The 26,410-nt window shown below is 34.9% G+C and overlaps 1 protein-coding gene across 7 annotated transcripts in view; it reads right to left on the reverse strand.

The window, feature by feature from the left end:
• The window catches only part of FER (FER tyrosine kinase), a 505,234-nt gene that overhangs the window by 76,674 nt on the left and 402,150 nt on the right, over positions 1-26,410 (reverse strand). The window lies entirely within an intron of this gene.

Consider the following 26,410-nt stretch of genomic DNA (forward strand, 5'->3'; position numbering starts at 1 on the left):
CCAATTTCTTAGAATAGTTCCTGCCACACAGTAAGCACTCAATAGATTAAATAAATAAATAAAACTGAATGCCTTAGCTGTATTTTAATTTTAGTTGCCCCTTTTCAGGAATTTCCTCTTTCTTATATGTTTCTTATGGAAAAAGATTGAGAAGTCACAGCCCATGATACCAAGATGTGCTATTTGGCCTAGTACCAGTTTCCTATTTTGGTTTTATTTTTAGAAATTGGGTAACTTTTAAGTTTCTAGAGATGCCCAGCATTTAGATCCCAATGCTGACAACAGAGTATTTGGTAGTTTCTTTAGAAAAGACAATAATATTAGTAATAAAATTAATTGCTTATTGCATATTTACTGTAGACAAATACTTTTGGCACATTTATGTCATATAATTCTTGCAACAACTTTATGAAATGGGTAACATATAGATGAGATTGAGAAGATGCTGGACGAGGAGCAAAGCCTGAATTTTAAGTGGACCTGTCTGACAGCAAAGTTATTTTAATTTAAATGGCTGGCTACTTTAACAATGAATATCCATGCTGCTAACATGGCTAAACAATGACTCCTAGGCCCTTAATCTAATAATAAAACCATTAGCTAAGAGCACATCAGAGAACAAATATAGATTATTTTCTGTCCTTAGCAACAAATACCATAATGGCTTATGATAGCTGCTCAGTTATTATTACTGACAAACTAAAAGCACTCACCAGTATATTTATAACATCAGTTATGTGGGGAAAAGATACCTCACATACCCAATAAATAAAAACATTATTGATCTCATCTTTCCTATTAGGAGAAAAACTGAAATATCTTATGATGTAAATGTTAAATTTAGTGTTCTACATTTTACATAAAGAAAGTTGAAGGTAACTGTCATAAGTAATATTACTAATGCCAAAGCTCACTATATGATTAATGCTAACCAACTGTTGTCTGTCTCCCCTGAAGATCACAGGGGAAAAATCTTATGTTACAGCAAAGGATTATTAAGATTGACAGAGAGAACTCAGTAGCTGTAAAATTTATTCAATACAGAACAAGGTTGTATTAAGTACGGTCGATAAATCTCTAACCCTTAGAGATATTTAAAAATAAAATCAGCAATCAGCCATTTTTGATGGCTTAATCTAAAGCACAAATAAATGAACAGTTGAGGTCTTTCAATTTCTACTGCTAAATAATCCTACAATTTTGAAATTGTGAGATTTAGTATGAAGTATTTCAAGAGATGATTTACCAGAAAAAAGTTCTTTGAAGTAAAAAATTAGTTTCTTTATTCTCTAACTTCCTTGCAACAAACATATTGAGTATCTTCTACATCAGAGATATAAAGCTGTTAAAACGTGGTTATTATGTTGAAGAGCACACAATTGAAGAGGTGAGCATGTAAACATGAAGTATAAAACAGCAAGTGGTGGCCGGGCGCGGTGGCTCAAGCCTGTAATCCCAGCACTTTGGGAGGTCGAGGCGGGTAGATTATGGTCAAGAGATCGAGACCATCCTGGTCAACATGGTGTAACCCCGTCTCTACTAAAAATACAAAAAATTAGCTGGGCATGGTGGCACGTGCCTGTAATCCCAGCTACTCAGGAGGCTGAGGCAGGAGAATTGCCTGAACCCAGGAGGTGGAGTTTGCGGTGAGCCTAGATCGTGCCATTGCCCTCCAGCCTGGGTAACAAGAGCGAAACTCCGTCTCAAAAAAAAAAAAAACCAGCAAGTGGTATCACAGAAATTGCAAATAAACTTTGTTTGGGGAAGTAAATTCAAATATTAAAAACTGTTTGCTAAATTCCAAGCACTGAATTAGGGGCTGGAGTGAAAAAGATTCCCTTGTCCTCAGAGAGCTTACAGTCTAATACTTTATTAACAAATTTCACACTAATTGCATGTTAAAATGGTAATTTTTTCATGTATCTGTATTAACATATTATTTAAACTAATTTTATCTGTTTTTATATCATTTTATTGTTTCTATTTATATTTTAATGTGGCTACTAAAAATTTTAAATTATATATGCAGTTCATACTACATATCTTGGATAATGCTAATAAGAGGTACAGAAAAAATTAACAGAGGACTACATACACTATGATAATGTAGTGCTATGGTAGTGTAGTACAGGGGAGAAGGAAATATAGATAAGCCTTCTCAAGGGAAAACTGGTTTCTCTTAAGCATCAAAATGTGAGAAAGAAATCAATTAAAACTCATAAATTATTATATGTCTCAAATTAAATGCCAAGTTTTCTATTAAGCAGACATATTTTAAATGTAATATTTACTATGGTATAAAATCCCTAACAATCATTTATATCATTTTTTTAAAAATGGGATAAGTTTTATAAAACTATAGAGGTATTTCTACTCTGAATCACCTGAAAGCAAGCATAACTACAAAAAAAAAGAAACTTAACCACAATTATTAATACATTGTCCTTCTAAAATATTCATGTATAAATATGAAAATACAAATCTATTTGCATAAAATTAGAGCATACTACAACTGTTATTTGGTATTGTGATAATTTCTCTTAATAGTGAAAGTAGGAACTCATGTTGAGATATAGGATATCTCCAAAAATTTGTCATTATAACAATAATATGGATAACTAAAAACAAACATATTAGATATTTGATAATTGCCTTAAGGTGAATTCTTAGGAGTTGAATTGCAGTATAAAAGGGTATACAGTTTTAAAGATGCTTGGCGCATTTTAATAATTCCTATATAAAATTCGTGTACCAATATATACATCTGCCTAGAGCATATGAGTATGTTCTAAATTAATTTCTTGTCCATGTTTTTTGCTCATTTTTACATTTGCTTCATTTTGTTTTATAAGAGCTTATATGTTATGAAATATTAAAATTTAGTTTATCAAATATGTTTCAAACCCTTTTATCCAGTTTCTAGATCATCATTTAACAATGACTGGTTGAATGTCATATGGAAGTAGAAAGTAAATATGTATATTTGTGACATTAAACTCTTAAACTAACAAATTTTCTATATTCTCCAGTAACTATTATGCAAACAGAACAAACTGCTGAAAAGTGGAATTATTTATTAAGGATTCTCCATTCAGAATTTATTTTGTCAGAAGATAGGGTATATTCCTCTGCCACCACTCCAGCTCTGCCCGCAATAGTTACATGATTGAAACAATTATGTAATTGTTCTAACACCATTTATTTAAAATAACTGTTTTTCCACTGATTTAAAATACCATTTTCCTGTATTCTTAATCTTTATCTATATATCAGTCTATTTCTTGACATTATACTCTATTTCCATATACACTAAAAATACTTCTCATTTTTACCATATCATGCATGTCTACCCACTATTGCTTTAATTACTACAGCTTTATAAAATGTTTTAACATATATATATGGGAAAGTTCTTTTTTATCCCTCTTTATTTTACAATGTTGTCTCAATTTTTGTGACATTTATTTTTCTATATATTAAATGTATGCTCCATTTATTAAAATAATAATTTTAACTCATTTAAATTTGCATAATATGTGTATTTATTTTAGGCACATTAATACCTACATACTATAGAAATTTATGCTCAATTAACCTATGGGTATGTTGACTATGAATGTGGGCATCTTAATACAATCCCCGCTCTGTGTTGCTACACTGGGGCTTAACACGTGATGAGAAGTGCATGCTACAAGAGAACAAACACCAGAATGACAAGCTATCCCAACTCCTTTTACCTTATTTTTTATTAGGTAACTCTCAAATATGAGTTAGAAATGTCATGATATTATTGAGACTAAAGGTAACTGTCGAAAATCACATACTGACAGTAAAAGTGTTTACTGTGAAGGACTTATTTAGAAGACTTATTTTAAGTTCCCAAAACTTACAATGGAAAGTTGTCATAAATATTTATAATATGCCAAACTCATGATTACATGTACAAATTTAAGAATCTGGGCACTGAAAGAGTACTATTTCATGATTAAGAAATAGTTCTCAGTATGTCTCTCATAAAAAAACAAAACAAACTTGTGTATCTCACAAAGGTATGATGATAATGATTTGTGTAATCAAGAACTGGGTGAGGAAGGAGGGGCTGGGAAAATACGTTTCTTGTCCATAGCTAGGATAAACTTAAGATTGAACACTGCAGCAGCTCAGTGCCACTTATACATTTCACATCTCAATTTAAATGCTAAATCAAAGGCTTATAAAATTTCTGACTTAGAGTTTTCAATAGAACTGGGAAAATATGGATAAATTGTAATATCAAATATGGATAAAGCAGTAATGTAAAAAACATAAAATAGTTGGTCTATAAACAGTGTTTATACTAGCAAAACTAGCAAGAACATACATTGGAATTTCAATATTATGAAAAATAACTTTCAATTAGAGAACATATATACTGATTTTCAGGAGCCTACTTCTGAACATCTGGCTGATTCTGGGCCCCTAGTAAAATGTAAAAATTAAGTTTGAACAGGCTGGGTGTGGTGGCTCACGCCCCTAATCCCAGAACTTTGGGAGCCTGTGGTGGGCGGATCAGGTGGTCAAGAGATGGAGACCATCCTGGCCAACGTGGTGAGATCCCGTCTCTACTGAAAATATAAAAATCAGCTAGGTGTGGTGGTGAGTGCCTGTAGTCCCAGCAACTCAGGAGGCTGAGGCAGGAGAATCACTTGAACCCGGGAGGAGGAGTTTGCAGTAAGCCAAGATTGTGCCACTGCACTCCAGCCTGGTGACAGAGCAAGACTTCATCTCAAAAAAAAAAATTAAGTTCGAACATAAAAATATTCTCATTTTTAATGACTCCCCACTCAATTAGTAACTAACTAACTATGGTTAATTAGTAATATTTTTCTAAAAAATAATCTTTAAAAATAAAAATGGAGGCCAGGCATGGTGGCTCACGCCTGTAATCCCAGCACTTTCAGAAGCCGAGGCAGGTGGACCACAAGGTCAGGAGATTGAAACCATTCTGGCCAACATGGCGAAACCCTGTCTCTAATACAAACACACACACACACACACACAAAATTAGCTGAGTGTGGTGGTGTGTACCTGTAATCCCAGCTACCTGAGAGGCTGAGGCAGGAGAACTGCTTGAATCCAGGAGGCAGAGATTGCAGTGAGCTGAGATTGCGCCACTGTACTCCAGCCTGGCCACAAAATAAGACTCTGTCTCAAAAAAATAAAAAATGAAAATGGAAACAAAGTTGACGCATGCATTACATGAACATCAATATAGTTATTTTAGGTAATACAGACATACAATACACACAGACACACTCTCAAGTCTTTATAATATGTTCTAATGAAATAGTAGTATAAATAATCCCCAAAAGTGGATAGTTTTAAAATAATTTATCTTTGGATTTTTGTATTGGTATTCAATACAGATATGTGACAAAGCCCTTGTTGCCCAAAGTAACTCTACATTGAAAGATAATCCATGATTAGATGGAAATGCATACAATAAGTGCCAACAGATATTTAAAACATTGTGAGATATAGTCTTGGAACTTTCCCAACGCAAGAATCCAGCAGTTAGGTTTCTTTGTATGGGAAATATGTGATTTCATAAAGGCTAAAACAGAACCTATTATAACATTTTCTGCTTGTTGGTAAATCCCTGAATAACCTTTGAAACAGCCTGGAAGCGTGTGCTTGGTAATCTTCACATCGCTAACTCCCTCAGTCTCACTAAAATGTAGACTCCTCAGAATTCTCTTCTGACTTCCTATACTTCCATGTAGTTTATTCTTTACAATCTACCTTGTTTGCTTCTATCACAGCATTTCTCAAAACTAGTGCATACCTAATTATTTGTTTCTTTGCCAGCTTTTTATCTGCCTCCCTTACCTAATTTTCAGTTATATAAATGACAAGGAGCAATTCAGCCAGTACTTAGTGTGATACTTGGCACAAAATAAACAATCCAGTATCTGTTAATCGAATGAAAAAAAAAAACGTAGAGCTCAGATCTGAGAAGGCTTTTCTCTTTCCACTAAAGTTCATACCTGTGAGAGACAGAACTGACAATAAATTCTCATTCATCAATCAATCCCTTTCTTGAAAATTACAAATTATCTTTTTAACTTAAAAAATTTTCTTGGTAACCAAGCTTGGGTTTTGATGGACACAGCCCTGAAATCAAGATCATAAACTCCCTTTCTTCCAAGAACCTTCTGTGTAGTGGCTCCATGTATAATGGATAAGGTGAATATGTAAACAGAGGATACAAGCAAAAGAATATTTGCTGCTGTTGCTCTAGCCCTTCCAAGAGGAATGAAGGCTAGAGTGCTTAAAGATACAGCAAGCGTGCAAACTGCAGGGTTCTTACCTCCATGTGCACTTAAAATGAGGCTAAGGGACTAGATGAACAGGTACAAGGAAGGGGGAAAGAAAGTGCCCTTTGCACATAAGCAGCTATCCCACCTACACTGTGAGTGTTTAGAGGCACTTTTCTGTGTTTTACAGGTAAGAACTACAATTATATCCAAGTATCTAATTCTGATTATCCACAGAGAATTCCAAAAAGATCAGGGAGTCTGAGAGTGTGGTTTCTTCAACTCAGCTAATTACTAGCTGTATCAGAAAATAAAAAAACAGCTATAGATACAAAGTTCTGAGCACTAAGAAATGAATCAGCCATCTGTGGATGTAGCAGTTTGAGCCTTCACTGTTTCATCCTTTCTGACAAGACAGAAGAACAGAGTCTCGAAGAAATCAGCTTATGCCTAAACAGAATTTCTAGTTTAAGAAAAAGGATAAGAACCACCTGAGAATGTTGTTATTCTAAAAGTCCTATCTCTGAATAACAAAGTCTTACATGAGATGGTTTACAATATAAAACACTGGGATTATCACATTTTTAGAAGGACTATATGAAGAGAGACGGAAAAAAAATCTAGTTCTGTTACCTTAACATTTTAGAAACAATACTGCTCCTACTAAGACCAACTCATATTTACTGAATGATTAAAATGTTCTAAGCACTGTGCTAAACACTTTACATTGAATCTTCACTAATCTTATATAAGTGCTATTACCCTAATTTCATAGACTGTGTTATATTTGAGTTTGGGGAGGGAAAACAGTTATTTAAAAATATATTATTTTAAAAATATGAAGTAGGAAGAGACAGTGAACTCAGTCACAGATGTTTACAGGTTTGAATGTAAGACACTTCTAAGAAAAATTCTGTAAACTTAGGTAAAACCATTTACCTAAATAAAATGTTTAAATCACAATTAATTTTCAGTGATTATAATTTTATGATTATGTAATTATCTAAATAATACTCACAAAACATTGGAATTTACCATATTATATAAAGAGTTCTAATGTATGTAGATAAGAGGAAAAAAACAGATAATCTTTAATTCTAAATCTAAATCTTTAATTCACGGGTATTAGAATCTTGAGAACAGCAAGTTTAGCGAAAGAATAAAAAGTCATTTGTTTTAGGACGTTTCCTACTGATTAGCAGTCAACTTCTATCTTAAAAGGAATGTTCATGTTGTTATATTTTCTTCCGTTAAATGTTTTTCTTCTTCAAGACATTAAATAACTGGCTAAGAGTCACAGTTTTGAGATCTTGATTTAAGGCTGCGGTTGATCAGAAAAGGTAGCAAAAAAGAAAATAAAACCTACTAAAAAATTTCTGTCTTCTAAGAAATGACAATTAATTGTATAGCTAGCAGATGTTATGTTTCAAAGAACAACTGATACCTTTCTGAATACAGAGGAAGACAGGAGGCTGCACATAGTCACTCTGGGCATTTTACATAAGGATTTAATGAATAACTTCTTCCATCTCACAAGTACACAAAGTTCATAAGCCTTAAGAAGCACCAGTCTAAGCACAAGCCGCTTAATGGAAATATTATTAATAATTTCCCACAGCATTTGGTTACTGAAAGCCTTCCTTCCAATTGATTATTACAACAAAGGTAAAGAAAACTGCCAAGCACATAGTTTTTTGTTCCTTTTAATATTTCTTTTTTGAGACAGGGTCTCACTGTGCTGCCTAGGCCGGAATGCAGTGTTATAATCATGGAACACTCCAACCGCAACCTCCCAGGCTCATTCAATTCTCAGCCTTCTGTAACCAGGACTACAGGCACATACCATCATGCCCTGCTAATTTTTTTTTTTTTTTTTGTAGTTTTTGTAGAGATCTGGTTTTGCCATGTTGCTCAGGTTAGTCTCAAACTCCCGAACTCAAGTGATCCATCTTGGTTTCCCAAAGTGCTGGGTTTATAGGCATGAGCCACTGTGCGATGCTCTTCTAATATTTCTTGCATTATAAATCTAAACATAATGTAAACATACAAATATAAACATAGAAAAACATAAGCGTACAGTATAGCCAGATACTAAGATGTTCAGTAACAGGTAAAAATATTCTCCAGACAAAAGAAGCAATGATGAAAATGTAAATTCACCTTCTTTTACCCAGCAGTCACTGATCATAGAATTAAATTTCAGTTTTACTGATAATATAAAAAGATAGAAATAAAAGTTAGAAAGCAGGAGAATGGAGTTAAAGTATAGATTTTTTTTTAGTTTTCTCTGTTTATATAATTGGTGATAAGCTGACATCAGTTTAAATGAAATGATGGGTTATGAGATATTATTTGGAAGCCTCATAACCTCAGATTTAAAAACATACAAAAGATATACAAAAAATAAAAAGCAAAGACTTAAAATATACCACCAGAGAAAATCACCTTCACTTAAAAAAAAAAAAAAAAAAGAGCAGGAAGGAAGAAACTAAGCAAGAGGGAACCACAAAACAACCAGCAAACAAATAACAAAATGGCAGGAGTAAGTCCTTACTTATCAATAATAACATTGAATGTAAATGGACTAAACTCTCCAATCAAAACAAATAGACTGGCTGAATGGATTAAAAACAAAAACAAAAACAAGACCCAATCTTTTATTGCCTACAAGAAAATCACTTCACCTATAAAGACAAACATAGCTTGAAAATAAAGGGATGAAAAAAGATATTCTGTGCAAACAGAAACCAAAAACTAGCAAAGGTAGCTATACTTACATCAGAACAAATAGGTTTCAAGACAGAAACTATAAAAAGAGACAAAGAAGGTCGTTATATAATGAAAAAGGGGTCAATTCAGTGAGATATATAACAAGTATAAATATATATGTACCCAACACTGAGCACCCACCTATATAAAGCAAATATTATTAGAGCTAAAGAAAGAGACCCCAATACAACAATAGCCAGAGCTGCCAATATCCCACTTTCACCATTGGACATATCATAAACACAGAAAATGAACAAAGACACATTGGACTTAATGGAAATATAGACCAAATGGACCTATTAGATATTTACAGAACATTTCATCCAAAGGCTGCAGAACACACATTTTTTTTTTCTCAGCCATTGGATCATTCTCAAGGACAAATCTTTTATTAGGAAGCAAAGTAAGTCTTAAGACAGTATTAAAAATTAAAGTACATCTTCTCTGACAAAAATTGAATAAAACTAGAAATTGACAACAAAAAGAATTTTGAAAACTACACAAACAAAGGAAAATTAAAGAATATGCTCCCAGGCCGGGCGCGGTGGCTCAAGCCTGTAATCCCAGCACTTTGGGAGGCCGAGGCGGGTGGATCACAAGGTCAAGAGATCGAGACCATCTTGGTCAACATGGTGAAACCCCGTCTCTACTGAAAATACAAAAAAAAATAGCTGGGCATGGTGGTGCGTGCCTGTAATCCCAGCTACTCAGGAGGCTGAGGCAGGAGAATTGCCTGAACCCAGGAGGCGGAGGTTGCGGTGAGCCGAGATCGCGCCATTGCACTCCAGCCTGGGTAACGAGCGAAACTCCGTCTCAAAAAAAAAAAAAAAAAAAAAGAAAGAATATGCTCCCAAATGACCAGTGAATCAATGAAGAAATTAAAAAGGAAATTTTAAAATGTCCTGATACAAATGATAACGGAAACAAAACATACCAAAACCTATAAGATACAGCAAAAGCAGTACTAAGAGGGACATTTAGAGCTATAAGGGCCTATATCAGCAAAGTAGAAAAATTTCAAATAAGCAACTTAATGATGTATCTTAAAGAATTAGAAAAGTGAGAGCACACTAAACCAAAATTATAGGACTTATTAATGATGAGGGACGATAAATAAAATTGAAATAAAAAATCACAAAAGGCCAACAAAACAAAAAGTTTTTTTTTTTTAAAAAAAGATAAAATAGATAAACCTTTAGCCAGACTCTCAGAAAAAAAAAGAGAGAAGACTCAAATAAAATCAGAGATGAAAAAGGAGACATCATGTCTGATACTGCCAAAATTCAAAGGATCATTAGTGGCTACTATGAGGAACTATAAACCAATAAATTTAAAAACTTAAAAGAGATGGATAAATTCCTGGATACATAAAACCTACTAAGATTGAACCATGAAGAAATAAAAAATCAGAACAGACCAATAAGTATGACAGTGAAGCCATTATAAAAAACCTCCCAGTAAAGAAAATCCTGGGACCTGATGGCTTTGCTGCTGAATTTTACCAAACATTTAAAGAAGAATACAACTCCTACTCAAACTATTCCAAAATAAATAAATAAATAAATACAGAAAGAAGGAATACTTTCAAACTCATTCTGTGAGGCCACTATTACCCTGATACCAAAACCAGATAAAGACACATCAAAAACAGAAGACTACAGGTCAATATCCTTGATGAACACTGATACAAAAATCTTCAAAGAGTAAACTGAATTTAGTGACACATTAAAAACATCATTCATCATGATCAAGTAAGGTTTATATCAGGGTGCAAAGATGGTCCAATATACAGGCAACTGGATCAATGTGACATACCATATCAACAGAATGGAGGACAAAAATCATATTATCACTTCAATTAATGCTGAAAATACATTTGACAAAATTCAACATGTTATCATGATAAAAACTCTCAAAAAACTTGGTATAGAAGAAACATATCAAAACATATTAAAAACCATATGTGACAGACCCACTGCTAGCATAATAGCGAATAGGGGAAAACTGAAAGCCTTTCCTTTAAGAACTAGAACATGACAAGGATGCCTACTTTCATTAGAGTTATTCAACATAATATGGAAGTCCTAGCTGGAGCAATCAGACAACAGAAAGAAATAAAGAGCATCCAAACTGGGAAAGAAAAAGTCAAATTATCCTTGTTTGAAGATGACATAATCTCATATTTGAAAATACCTGAAGACTCCACCAAAAAAATGTTAGAACTGACAAACACATTCAGTAAAGTTACAGGATAAAAAAAATCAACATACACAAATTAGTAGCATTTCTATATGCCAAAAGCAAACAAGTTGAAAAAGAAATTAAAGTAGTTTCATTTACAATAGCTAAAAATAAAATTAAATAGCTAGGAATTAACGAAATAAGTGAAAGATATCTACATTGAAAACTATAAAACACTGATGAAAGAAATTGAACACAAAAAATGAAAAACATTCCATGTTCATAAATTGAAGAAATCAATATCGTTAAAAAGTCCATAAACCCAAAGCAATCAACAAATTCATTGAAATTCCTATCTAAATACCAATGCCATTCTTCACAAAAACAGAAAAAGTAAACCTAAAATTTAGATGGACCCATAAAAGACCCATAATAGTCAATGCTTTCCTGAGCAAAAGGAACAGAATTGTAGGAAACACATTGCCTGACTTCCAAATATACTACAGAGCTATAGTAGCCAAAACGGCATCATACTGGCATTAAAAACACACACATAGACCAATGCAGCAATATAGAGAGCACAGAAACAAATCCATACCTCTACAGTGAACTCAGTTTTGACAAAGAGAGCATACATTAGAGAAAGGACAGTGTCTTCAATAAGTGGTGCTGAGGAAACTGGAGATCCATGTGCAGAAGAATGAAACTAAACCCTTACCTTTTGCCATATAAAAAAATCAAATGAAAGTTGAAAAAAGACTTAAATCTATGACTTCGGTTTGTGAAATCACTAAAAGAAAACGCTGGGGAACTCTCCGGGACACTGGGCTGATCAAAGATTTCTTGAGTAATATCTCACAAGCACAGGCAACCAAAGCAAACATGAAGAAATGTGATCACATCAGGTTAAAAACCTTCTGCACAGGAAAGAAAATAAAGTGGAGATAAAGAATAGAAGAAAATACTTGCTAACTATCCTTCTGAGAAGGGGTTAATAACCAGAATATAGAAGGAGCTCAGATAACCTAATGATCTAATTTAAAAATAGGCAAAGGATCTGAACAGACATTTTTCCAAAGACATAATAATGGCAAACAGGCATATGAAAAAGTGCTCAACATCACTGACCATTAGAGAAATGCAAATCAAAGCTAAAATAAGATATCATCTCACCCCAGTTAAAATGACTTTTATTTAAAAGACAGGCAATCACAAATGCTGGTGAAGATGTGCAGAAAAAGGAACCTATGGTAAACTCTGTAGAACCACTATGGAGAACAGTTTGGTGCTTCCGAAAAACAAAACTAAACTAAAAATAGGGCTAGTATATGATTCAGCAATCTCACTCCTAGGTATATACCCAAAAGAAAGGAAATCAGTGTATTAAAGAGATATCTGCTCTCCTATGTTTATTGCAGCACTGTTCACAATAGCCAAGATTTGGAAACAAGTGTCCATCAACAGATGAGTGGATAAAGAAAATGTAATTGAGAGATAGCTAGAAAGACAGACAAATAATGGAGTACTATTCAGCCACACACACACAAAAATGAGATCCTGCCATTTGTAACAGTATGAGTGGAAATGGAGATCATTAAGTTAAGTGAAATAGGCCAGGCATAGAAAGACAAACTTCACATGTTATCACTTATTTGTGGGAGCTAAAAATTAAAACACTTGAACTCATGGAGATAGACAGTAGAAGGATGGCCCCTGGAGGCTGGGAAGGGTGGTTGGGGAGCTTGGGGGAGGGAGACAGCAGGGAAGTGTGGATGGTTATTAGGCACAAAAAATAGAATGAATAAGATCTAGTATTTGATAGCACAACAGTGTGACTATAGTCAATAATTTAATTGTACACTATAAAAAGAATTATCCAAAACTATAATTGGATCATTTGTAAAACAAAAGAGAAATACTTGAGTGGGAGATATCCCATTTATTATGATGTGATTATTGTACATTGTATGCTTATATCAAAATATCTCATGTAACCTATAAATATACATACCTACTACACAAAAATTTAAAATTAATTTAAAAAATTTCAGTCTGACATAGGCCACAAAATAATTACTGTGCTTTTAATTTGAAAGCAAATGTGAGTGCAATGATATTAAGTGAAGAAAATAAGTAAAAATATGTGAAACGTATTTTTCATGGGTATAAAATTTGTCAGCTACACTTGAGTATATTAGGATAAATATCTACCCCAGAAGGAGAACATAATTATTTGATTTTCTATTTTTAACTAATTAGCTTCTAGGCCTGATCCTATACAATTAAAGTAATAATAGCTATTTGTATAGTTCACCATTTATACATTATTTTTATTTATATTATCACATCATCATTCAGTAAATAAACATTTGATAAAGTACCTCCTTATGAAAAATCCCTTGCTAAGTGGCTGAGTAGTAGAGCTATCAGCAAATTTCACTATCTAGAGAAGAAATCAATATACAGCTAATTATTATAAAAACTTAGGCATTTAAAATTTTATTTCCAAAAGCCTTATTTTACATAAGAATGACACAAGTTTATCACAAAATGACAGAAGTATGCAACAATGTCCTTACGGTTTATAAGCGCTTGATATTTCCGTTTCACATGAAATAGTAGAATTATAGGGTATAGAGAATTACCAACAAATGAATTATTATTTTGTAATCACTATTTCTTCTGACCCACAGAATCTTATACAATGATTTCATCCAATGGACAGAGAAATAGACTTAAATAGACTAAACATTTAATGGTAAAGGTCATTAAATCGTTCTGATTTGCCATTCTAGAATGTATTCCTGAAAGAAATAGAACCTTTCTGAATTGTAACACTATGAGTATAATGGAGTTAACATACTATATCTGAGAAAGAATAACTAATGTCAACAAACTCCCTTAAAATAAAGGTAAAATCTCATATGAAAGATGAAATGGAAAGCTAAAAGCCTGGACAAGTTGTCTCACAAAACATTGCTTTCCAAGAGTTCTGACATTTATGACAGAAAATAGCAAAATCATAAACTTAAAAATTCCATTCATATTCTGTTCTTTGGCCTTTTTAAAAAGCATAATCACAAAAATATGTATTTCTAAATTATTCATTTCACTTCAGTCTTTACTCTGAACTGCTGATAATTTTCATTCATAGAAAAAGTAGAAAATAACATTATGTTTAAAAATGCCATTTGTCTTTAAACTACTTGTTTGTCCTTCCTTACAGAGAGTGACATCCTGAAGGCAAAATGCAATGCCAGTGTTTTATGTGTATGAAGACATGCTGTATTACTAAAAATTATCTTGAAATATGGTGGCAGCCTACAATCAATGACATCAGCACAAGCAACATGTCAACAGAATGAGGCAAAACAGCAACATTTTTAATGAATAACTTGATGCAGATGTGGTTTAATTCACCAGGTAGGCTTTAGAACTTAAAGAATCATTGATTTCTTAACATTTTTGATGATACACACATTGTCAAAATATACTGGCAAACAAAAATGAGGCAACACATTGACACTGTTATTTTTATTTATTTTTTTGTAATCTGACAGACGCCACAAGAAAAGAAAAGAGAAAATCTAGGAAGCAACAGAAGCAAAGTTTTTAACAAAGGCTATAGATACAATAATTCTTTTATAACTGAAGTCTAGAGTCAGAACTACTACATTGTTTGTCTGTGGGTGGAAAGTCTCCTAAGTGCCAAAAGCAGGAGACTGAAGCCTCGGCCAGTTCCTGCTTCATAAATAGAATATAGAAAGAAGAATATAGTTAGGAATAAGTAGCATGAGTGATTAGATATTAATCTTATTGAACATTAAGCCTTGATTAAAGCCTTTTTGTACTTTATGCATGATTATCTAGGAACTTTGGGTTGCTATGGTCAGGGACTGATAGGGGATACTACGGAATGTGGCCACAAGCAAGAGCATTAATACCTGTCAAACATCGACTGGTGGTGATCAGCAGGAATGACCTGTTGAATGCTGAAACCAAGCCCTCTATCACCCCAGTAAGGGTTGCTGGAGGGCATCTAAAATCTCTGCAGTAGCACCAGTGCTTGGGGAAGCACCTGCTACTCAGCAAACCATTGAAGGGAACATCCCCTGTCCTTGGGCGAGTCCGAGTACACTCCACTCCCCAACACTCTTGTGGAAGGACTGATACCAGTCAGCCCAACCTGCAGCTACCCAGGGGTGTTTAATTGTCTCTGTGTGGTGCTGTGCTATATTGGTTACAATCTGTGTCTGCTTTCACTCCCTACTTCTGCACCTGGTTCCTCTTTTGTAGATAGTAAGAAGTAGCATAATTCTTGAAGCCTTTGTTCTTACTTGATGGGCACAACATAAAGTGCTGACCCTGCTTCGGCTACTTGCAAGCCCTGGGCCCCTTGTTCCTCAGACACGCTATCTGCTTGACCCTATCAATAACTGTGGAGGACTCACCCTACTTACCCTGCCCTCCTGTTTTGTACCCAATAAAAGTCAGAGTGTCCAGGCCCTCGGGGCCACTACCGGTCTCTGCGTACTGGTGGTAGTGGTCCCCTGGGCCAAACTCTTTTTCTCTTGATTTCGTTATATCATGTCTTTATTTTTATAGTCTCTTATCTCTGCACCCATAGAGAATACTCTCTAGACCCAGTAGTGCTGGATCCTGCTCTTGTCAACATCTATGGGTAAAGAAAACTGGCAAAGATCACTTCACAGGTTTCCATCTCCCAGTATAGGTTACACATTTTTGGAAGCATGGCAACCTCTTAAGGACACTGATACCACTGGACCCAGGTGGCCAAAGGAACACAGATACTGTGACTCACACAGGGCCCCAGGCAAACTCCCTTTGGGTTCATGTATCCAACCTGTTGAAAGAAATATTTCTGCAATTCAAGACACTTTAATTTCTTTGGTAACTCATTCTTTCATGTTGTTATATATGTCTCACATCTTCTTTTATACAAAAAACCCCTTGAAGGAAGGGAGTTTTTGTTCATTACAAAATTCTCTGTTAGCACTAACACTATGCCTACCACTGAGTAGACCAACAAGGCCTGAGAAAGGAAGGAGAGGGGTAAGAAAAAACGGAAGGAGCTTACAGTAGTATTTGTGTAAGTGATATTTTTATAATTTTGAATTATAAAAAGCATCTACAATATTTAAGAATAAAAATACCACAAACCATAAAACCATTGGAAGCTGAAAATTCTGATTTTTCTGAAAGAACAGAGGAGTCTTGCCAAACAAACAAAAACTGCATAAAATCTGCCTGGCAGCGTACTAGCAGGAAGCTTACTTACAGAGATGTCTAAAAATAATTTGAACTATTTACATAGTTTTAAGTTGAATGACCTGAGGATAAGATAACCATTATTATAAACAAACATCAAAAATCTCCTAAGTATAGAGATAATTAGTTAAGACACCATTTACTTTGCTATGCCCATTCAAGTTCTTTTCCACTTAGAACTGCCTAGGACAAGGCAGTGAAAATACCTGGTTTCAATTTGGATCTGAGAAACCTAGAAGTCACCTTCATCCACCATGACCACCTATCAATAAATCATGTTGATTCTACTTCCTAAATAGTCTTTAATTTTGTATCTCCTTTCTATCACTACTATAGTTTAGGCCTTTCTCATCTTTTGCCTAATAGGTCTCCCTGTTCTTATATGTTTACAGATTTTCATGATAAAACTGTTAAACTCTTCATTAGCAATGAGCACTTAATGACTACTATGTTAGTGCCTGAGAAATTTAAATAAAATAATTACTCTTATAATATCTCCTATGAGGACAGTCAAGAATTAAATTCATTATTAGCCACAAAATATCTACTGGCTTCTCCATTAAGAACCAATGTGGAGGAGGGAGGAATGGTAGAATGGAGGGAAGAAAAGAGGAAAAGAAGGAAGAAAGCAATCTATACACTTAAATGGCTAACAAAAGTAGTTGGTAAAAACAACACCTTCATTTTAGAAGATAACAGGATATAATACAAACAACAGGGACAGAGAGAATGAAGGGAAGCTGACGAGACAGGGAATAGGATTTGAGCACATTCTCAAAGAAAAATTAAAGATAGGTTGAGAAGAGGGATGCTTTTAGTTCTCATTTTAGAGCATGAGTCTGCAAAAACATGGCCCATGATCCAAATCTAGTCTGCTTTATTTTTTGTAAATAAAGTTTTATTAGAACATAGACCTGTTTCTTTGTTTACGTATCTTCTGTACTTTCCTTCACTATACTATAACGGCAGAGTTGAGTAATTGTGATGGAAAGCCTGAAATATTTAATACAGTATTTGGCTCTGAAGAAAAATTTATAGAGCAAGGGTTCACTCATTTTTTTTTCTCATCCGTTTATTATCCTCAAAAGTTCCAAGTTAAAATTCTGCATGATTATAGATGGCTTCATAAGCAATGAGGTCTTGACATAAAGCATATAAAAATGAGAAAAGCAGGACCATTGACTTTAATATCTGTATTAAATATTATTTTAATAAAGTTTACTTCTTTCTACTCAAACATCTGCAGGGTTTCACAATTCAAAAGTGATAAATGAAAAATCAATAATTGATAGCTACTGGGAAATAATTTACTCATATTAAATTTAGTCCTGGGTATGCTACAATCACCATTTGCATATATAGTAGTTTCAAAAGACATGGCTTGTAAATGAAATTAATCAAGTCCTTTTACATTAGAGTGAGGGACATTAGTGCAGTGAGTAGGGAAGTACCCATCACTTCCATTATACAGTTCACTGAGTGGACACACAGACTTTCAATCTAAGAACGTGAATTTAGCACCAATCGTCACTACCACATTTACTTAGAAAGCATAAGGGCAGTAACATAAGAATGGCTTTTCTATTTTTTTTAATCTTGTTTCATCTGTCATCTATTTCCCACGACTTTTCTCTTGCATAGTAAATAATTTAACATTAGATAATGTTTTAAGTTAACATTAGATAATGTTTAATGTTTTAAGTTTTAATTTATGCTCTTTGGAGCAAATTAGGGAAATCTTCTTTTTCCACTAAATATCATTATCAATGAGTAAGCTTTTACAAAGGTTGAACATACTTTACGCTGAAAAGATTAAGATTCCTTAACATGTAACCTACCATTAATTCTTTTATGCATGAGTTAGTCCATTGTACTATGTGCCAGGCACTGTGCTAGGCAAGGGGAATCGGACCTCAACATGAATATAGTTCTGCCCTTCAAGAGCTTCCCAGCTTGCGCTGGCACAGATAAAGCAAACAACTTCAGAAGGACTCCATAGCTCGAAAAGAAGAGTTTCATATGAAAAATGTAAGTCAATTTCTGTTGCCCAAGAAGCGAAAAGAGAATGTCTTTCCACAGACACTGCTTAAAAGTAGTGGTTCTCAGATCTTTTAATCTGGTAATATAAAAAGATTCCTGAAATATCCTCTTTCCTTTGCTTCTTAATGTTTAAAAAAATTAGAAAAAGAAATATATTTGAGTAGGTATATATAATCCACATCTTTTCTGTATCTTTTCCTCCTGCTTAATTTAGGAATCCTGATGTCAAGTCATAAATACATAAGCAGAGGTTCCTAGGGTAGATCAAGATCAAGCAGAAAAAAACCAGTTTTCACTCCAGCAAAGACTTAACAAGTCCCTCTCATATTATTAACCTGTTACTATTAACTGAGCAATTGTGGAAGATGAACTTTATATTATTCTCACATCATCAGGCTGGTTCTAGTTTCAGCAGTGATGAGAGCCTATTCTTTTTTCATAAACCTAGAGTATTGTAGACCATGGCCACGTTTTCTTGCAGTGGAAAACACGGCTAGACAGGCAGATGGATCAGGAAAGACAGATGATTCAAGAGGGCATGGATATCTATTGAAATGTTGAAGGTTTCATTCTACTGAGAAGAGGCTGCATATTTGATATATCAGATCAGAAAACTATGTCTACTCTTCTTCAGGAGGATGCAGACTAACAGCATCAAGAATAGGAAGTTAGAAACTGCACTGCTGGAAACTGCAGTGACCCCTCTGCATTAGACATTCATTTTTAAGCAGTTTTCATATGTTTCCTAATATGAGTTCAACTAAAACAAAGATTTAATAAAGATAATGGGAAAAAAGCTAATATCCCCTCTCTCCTTATAAAGACAAGAAAACTAAGGCCCAAACACACCAGCTAAAACTTTCTTAATGTTGCAGTATTTTTCTTCCAGGTAAATAAAATGTTGAAGGTGGAAATATGGAGAGGGAGAGGGAGGGAAGGAGATTGAGACAGAGAGAGAGGGAGAGAGAGAGAGAGAGAGAGAGAGAGAGAGAGAGAGAGAGAGAGAAGGAGAAAGAGAGAGAAAGTGAGAGAGAGAGAGCACCAGCCCGCCCACCCCTCTGAGCATAGTGATTTCTTTCAGAAGATCACTTCTGAGAGAGCTTCTGAGAGATCTCACTGCTTTGAAGCAGTGGCCCACCAGGGACAGCCCACTGAGATGACAGGCACTAGATGCCAACAGTAAGTTTTACCTCAGCTACATTACAGTTGACACTGGGTCCCTTTGCAGTGGATATATAAAGAGGCTATATTCTTAATTAGAATAATGATCACCATCCGAATTTAATCCAATTCAAACTCTTTTTAACTTGCACCTTCTTCAACCCGTTTATTCCTTCATCATCTTTGTTTTCTTTTCATTTTCTAATTCCTTCATCATCTTTGTTTTCTTTTCATTTTCTAATACACCTTGGTGTCTAACTCCCTCTTCATCTCCAACTGGATAGTAATTTCACATACTACTATAATTTGAACTGCGATTTAGTTTTCTCAAAGGCTTTTCTATTAATTTAACCTTAAAACAACAGTGACTGCAGGGTGGGTTACCATTAACTCTCTTATAAAAGGTGACAGTTAGAAAAAGCCTTTGGATATTAATTCATATACTTTTTTCACAAGACAATTATTTTTGTCTCTAAATTTGCTTTTATCATAGAAAAACCAAGAAGATGTCTCTATTTTAGGTGAACCAATATGCATGCCTTGATATGTGAAAAAATAGTGAGAGACACTTCTGCAGTTGCCATTGTTAAATTCTGGCCACTGGAGAATAGCAGTACCAAGCTGTATTTCCTGTTAATATACTTCACTGTTACATTATTTCAAATGTTACTAGAAGTTCTGTTAATCAGATAGCAAGACTCTCAAGAAGAAAAAATCAGTTACTCTCCTGGTTTTCTTCTCTAAGAAAAATTTCTGAAAGAAATAGTTTTCTTTTTATGACTGTTACTTTTATGAATTTCTTTTTCCTACTGAAAGTTTATTTGGACAGAACTAGAGAAATTTCTGACAACAATAATAATAAATTTTTCATTTTCATTTTCTAGTTGCTACTATTATTTATGGAACTATAAAGTTAGCAATGCTGATAAAATTTTAAACTTTAAAGAAAACACTTGACCAGAGTAGTTGCTTAAGTGAGCAAATAAATCAATTAAACAGTATTCCAGAATTACTTTTCTGTCAGACTGCATTAATGGTTCTAGAAATAACAAATATTGGGTGTTACTATCATAAATTATCAAATTTCCACTTTTTAAAAATCTAGAGGCAAAATTGTGAACTTTCAAACATATATGTAGAGTTCAAAACATCAGACATATTCTTCCATGTTATTTTCTTAGCCTGACATATGTCTTTCATTGATTCACTAATTATTTTAAAGCTTCACTGATTCACTCATGTATTTATTCTTTCATCATTTCCACATTGTCATCTGTAGGTCAAACAGTTTCCCTGAGTTCTGGTTCTAAATACTCACCTAGCTATTCAATAGCTTCATAAATATTTTACAGGTCCTTCAGAATCAACATCTCCCAAATTAAATTTTAAACTCGTAATTTTCATTCACAGTGACCCTCCACTCCTTCCATTTGAAAAAAAAAAAAATCTTGCTTCAGTGTTTCCTCAGTGAATCCTTGTTACCCAGGTGCACAAACCAGATACCTGGAAAACGTTTTGAAAACACCATCTCTAAAAATTTCTCTTCCCTGTATCTACTCTTCCATCAGTGTGGTCTCTATATACGACAGCCAGAGTGACCTACATGAAACATGAATCTGATCTCTTCTACTTAAAACCCTACAGTGGCTTTGCATTGCAACCAGAGTAGAGATGAACCTGTGTGGCCTATCCTCACAGGGTTTGGTCCCTGCCACCTCCCTGGTTGCAATTCAAGTCAGATTTTAACCCAGTCAGATTGATTTTCTTTCATTGTCTTGAAATTCTCTTTCCTATCTCCATGCCTCTTTCTCTCCTAATTGATTATTTCTCTCTTCTCTTCCACCATCCTGTAGTTACTTCTTAACTTTCAGTTCAAATATCACCTCTTCTGGGATGCCTTCTGTGGCCTCATGATGGTGTCAATCCCACTTTTAAGTGTTCTCGTGGATGAACATCTGCTAATGTGTATCACACATACTAGACTTTTCAGCACCAGAGGTCAAAGACCCCATCTTAAACTCCCAGCATTACAGACTTAATTTGTGAGATCTAGAGAGGCTTTAGAAATTATAAATAAAGAAATTTGACCAGATGAGATATATAAAAGCAAAAATATAGAAATTAACAAATAACACCTGTTTCTATTAGGATATGTACTTAAGTAAAAGTTTATATGAAAATCAAACTTTGTTGAAAAACACTTTTCTTTCCTTCACATAATAAATGTTTGAGAAAAAGTAAGTCTTAATTTATAATATGGCACCATGTAATTTTTTAAAAGGGCAAATAACTAAATGACATGCCAAATATGTTTTCATTTGGTTATAAAAGGGTTTATCGATGATTTGTATATCATCTTGTATGGTTATGTCCTGCATGGGATTTTTAAAGATCTTAAGTAATGAAAACAATTTTTTATATGTTATTCCTTCATTAATTTATATAGGTAAACAGAAGCCTAATTTTAAAGAGGCAAATGGGAATTTAAGTGCTAAAAACAGTAATGAAAGCTATTAGAAAAATACTGAAATGGGAAAGAATAAATGAAAGTTCTATTATTTAAGAAAAAAGATTAAAGGGAGAAATATTACTCAATGGGAATTGAAGTTACTTGTTGCATGCTCTCTAAAATGTATGGAACCAAGTACCCTGGCACTGTTCTAAGCATGGCATTAACTTTCCTACAAATTTACATAATGAATGGGGAGAGGGCATATAAGAGACAAAGAAGTTAAATGAAATATGTGCCTTTTGAGCACTCTTTTTTGTTGTTGCTATATTATTTTCTTTTTTTATTGTTGCATTATAGGTTTTGGAGTACATGTGAAGAACATGCAAAATTGCTGCATAGGTACACACATGGCAGTGTGATTTGCTGCCTTCCGCCCCTTCACCTATATCTGGCATTTCTCCCCATGCTCTCTCTCCCCAACTTCCCACCCCCCACTGTCCCTCCCCTATTTCCCCTAACAGACCCCAGTGTGTGATGTTCCCCTCCCTGTGTCCATGTGTTCTCATTGTTCAACATCCACCTATGAATGAGAACATGTGGTGTTTGATTTTCTGTTCTTGTGTCAGTTTGCTGAGAATGATGGTTTCCATGTTCATCCATGTCCCTAAAAAGGACACAAAGTCATCGTTTTTTATGGCTGCATAATATTCCATGGTGTATGTGTACCACATTTTCCCTGTCCATTCTATCATCGATGGGCATTTGGGTTGGTTCCAGGTCCTTGCTATTGTAAACTGTGCTGCAATGAACATTCATGTGCATGTGTCTTTATAGCAGAACAATTTATAATCCTTTGGATATATACCCAGTGTCTGTAATGGCATTGCTGGGTCAAATGGAATTTCTATTTCTAGGTCCTTGAGGAATCGCCACACTGTCTTCCACAATGGTTGAACTAATTTACACTCCCACCAGCAGTGTAAAAGTGTTCATATTTCTCCACATCCTCTCCAGCATCTGTTGTCTACAGATTTTTTAATGATCGCCATTCTAACTGGCGTGAGATAGTATCTCAATGTAGTTTGATTTGCATTTCTCTAATGACCAGTGATGATGAGCATTTTTTCATAGGTTTGTTTCATATGTCTTCTTTCATAAAGTGTCTGTTCATATCCTTCACCCACTTTTGAATGGGCTTGTGTTTTCCTTGTAAATCTGTTTTAGTTATTTGTAAATTCTGGATTAGCCCTTTGTCAGATGGGTAGATTGCAAAAATTTTTTCCCACTCTATTGGTTGCCGATTCACTCTAATGACTGTTTCTTTTGCTGTGCAGAAGCTGTGGAGTTTGATGAGGTCCCATTTGTCTATTTTGGCTTTTGTTTCCAGTGCTTTTGGTGTTTTGGTTATGAAGTTCTTGCCTACACCTATGTCCTTAATGGTTTTGCCAAGGTTTTCTTCTAGGGTTTTTACGGTTTTAGGTCTTATGTTTAAGTCTTTAATCCATCTGGAGTTAATTTTAGTGTAAGGTGTCAGGAAGGGGTCCAGTTTCAGCTTTCTGCTCATGGCTAGCCAGTTTTCCCAACACCATTTATTAAACAGGGACTCCTTTCCCCATTGCTTGTTTTTGTCAGGTTTGTCAAAGATCAGATGGTTGTAAATGTGTGATGTTGCCTCCAAGGCCTCTGTTCTGTTCCGTTGGTCTATATCTCTGTTTTGGTACCAGTACCATGCTGTTTTGATTACTATAGCCTTGTAGTATACTTTGAAGTCCGGTAGTATGATGCCTCCTGCTTTGTTCATTTTGCTTAGAATTGACTTCGCTATGTGGGCTCTCTTTTGGTTCCATATGAAGTTTAAGGTGGTTTTTTTTTCAGTTCTGTGAAGAAGGTCATTGGTAGTTTGATGGGGATAGCGTTGAATCTGTAAATTACTTTGGGCAGTATGGCCATTTTAACGATATTGATTCTTCCTAACCATGAACATGGAATGTTTCTCCATCTACTTCTGTCCTCTCTTATTTCATTGAGCAGCAGTTTGTAGATCTCCTTGAAGAGGTCCTTTACATTCCTTGTTAGTTGTACTCCTAGGTATTTTATTCTCTTTGCAGCAATTGTGAATGGCAGTTCATTATTGATTTGGCTCTCTTTAAGTCTGTTATTGGTGTATAGGAATGCTTGTGATTTCTGCACATTGATTTTGTATCCTGAGACTTTGCTGAAGTTGCTTAACAGTTTCAGGAGATTTTGGGCTGAGACAATGGATGCGGTCTTCTAAATATACAATCATGTCATCTGCAAATAAAGAATTTGACTTCCTTCTTTCCTAATTGAATACCCTTTATTTCTCTTTCTTGCCTGATTGCTCTGGCTAGAACTTCCAGTACTATATTGAATAGGAGTGGTGAGAGAGGGCATCCTTGTCTAGTGCCAGATTTCAAAGGGAATGCTTCCAGTTTTTGCCCATTCAGTATGATATTGGCTGTTGGTTTGTCATAAATAGCTTTCATTATTTTGAGATACATTCCGTCAACACCTAGTTTATTGAGGGTTTTTGGCATAAAGGCTGTTGAATTTTGTCAAAGGCCTTCTTTGCATCTATTGAGATAATCACGCTGTTTTTGTCTTTGATTCTGATTATGTGGTGAATTACGTTTATAGACTTGCGTTTGCTGAACCAGCCTCGCATCCTCGGGATGAAGCCTACTTGATCATGGTAGATAAGTTTTTTTTTTTTTTTTTTTTTTTGAGACAGAATTTCACTCTTGTTACCCAGGCTGGAGTGCAATGGCGCGATCTCGGCTCACCGCAACCTCCGCCTCCTGGGTTCAGGCAATTCTCCTGCCTCAGCCTCCTGAGTAGCTGGGATTACAGGCATGCGCCACCATGCCCAGCTAATTTTTTTTGTATTTTTAGTAGAGACAGGGTTTCACCATGTTGACCAGGATGGTCTCGATCTCTTGACCTCGTAATCCACCCGCCTCGGCCTCCCAAAGTGCTGGGATTACAGGCTTGAGCCACCGTGCCCGGCCGGTAGATAAGCTTTTTGATGTGCTGTTGCAATTGGTTTGCCAGCATTTTATTGAGGATTTTTGCATCTATGTTCATCATGGATACAGGCTTGAAGTTTTCTTTTCTTGCTGAGTCTTTGCCAGGTTTTGGTATCAGGATGATGCTGGTCTCATAAAATGATTTGGGAAGGATTACCTCCTGTTGGATTGTTTGGAATAGTTTCAGAAGGAATGGTACCAGCTCCTCTTTGTATGTCTGGAAGAATTTGGCTGTGAACCCATCTGGACCTAGGCTTTTTTTGGGTGGTAGGCTCTTAATTGCTGCCTGAATTTCATACCTTGTTGGTCTGTTCAGGGTTTCAACTTCTTCCTGGTTTAGGCTTGAGGATGCAAGTGTCCAGGAATTTATCCATTTCTTCCAGGTTTACTAGTTTATGTGCATAGAGTTGTTTGTAATAATCTCTGATGATGGTTTGTATTTCTGTGGAATCTGTGGTGATATCCCCTTTATCGTTTTTTATTGCATCTATTTGATTATTCTCTCTTTTCTTTTTTATTCATCTGGCTAGTGGTCTATTTTATTGATCTTTACAAAAAACCAGCTCCTGGATTTATTGACTTTTTGAAGGATTTTTTTGTGACTCTGGCTCCTTTAGTTCTACTCTGATCTAAGTTATTTCTTGTCTTCTGCTAGGTTTTGAGTTTTTTTGATCTTGCTCCTCTAGCTCTTTCAATTTTGACGATAGGGTGTCGATTTTGGATCTTTCCTTGCTTCTCATGTGGGCACTTATTGTTATATGTTTTCCTTTAGACACTGCTTTAAATGTGTCCCAGTGATTCTGGTATGTTGTGTCTTCGTTCTCATTGGTTTCAAAGATGACATTTATTTCCGCCTTCATTTCATTGTTTATCCAGTCAACATTCAAGAGCCAGTTGTTCAGTTTCCATGAAGCTGTATGGTTCTGAGTTAGTTTCTCAATTCTGAGTTCTAGCTTGATTGCACTGTGGTCTGAGAGACTGTTGGTTATGATTTCCGTTCTTCTGCATTTGCTGAGGAGTGATTTACTTCCCCTTATGTGGTCAATTTTAGAGTAGGTGTGATGTGGTGCTGAGAAGAATGTATATTCTGTGTATTTGGGGTGGAGAGTTCTGTAAATGTCCATTAAGTTTGCTTGGTCCAGGTCTGAGTTCAAATCCTGGATATCCTTGTTAAT

This window comes from Saimiri boliviensis, chromosome 1 (assembly GCF_048565385.1).
Source record: "Saimiri boliviensis isolate mSaiBol1 chromosome 1, mSaiBol1.pri, whole genome shotgun sequence".
Classification (NCBI taxonomy): domain Eukaryota; kingdom Metazoa; phylum Chordata; class Mammalia; order Primates; family Cebidae; genus Saimiri; species Saimiri boliviensis.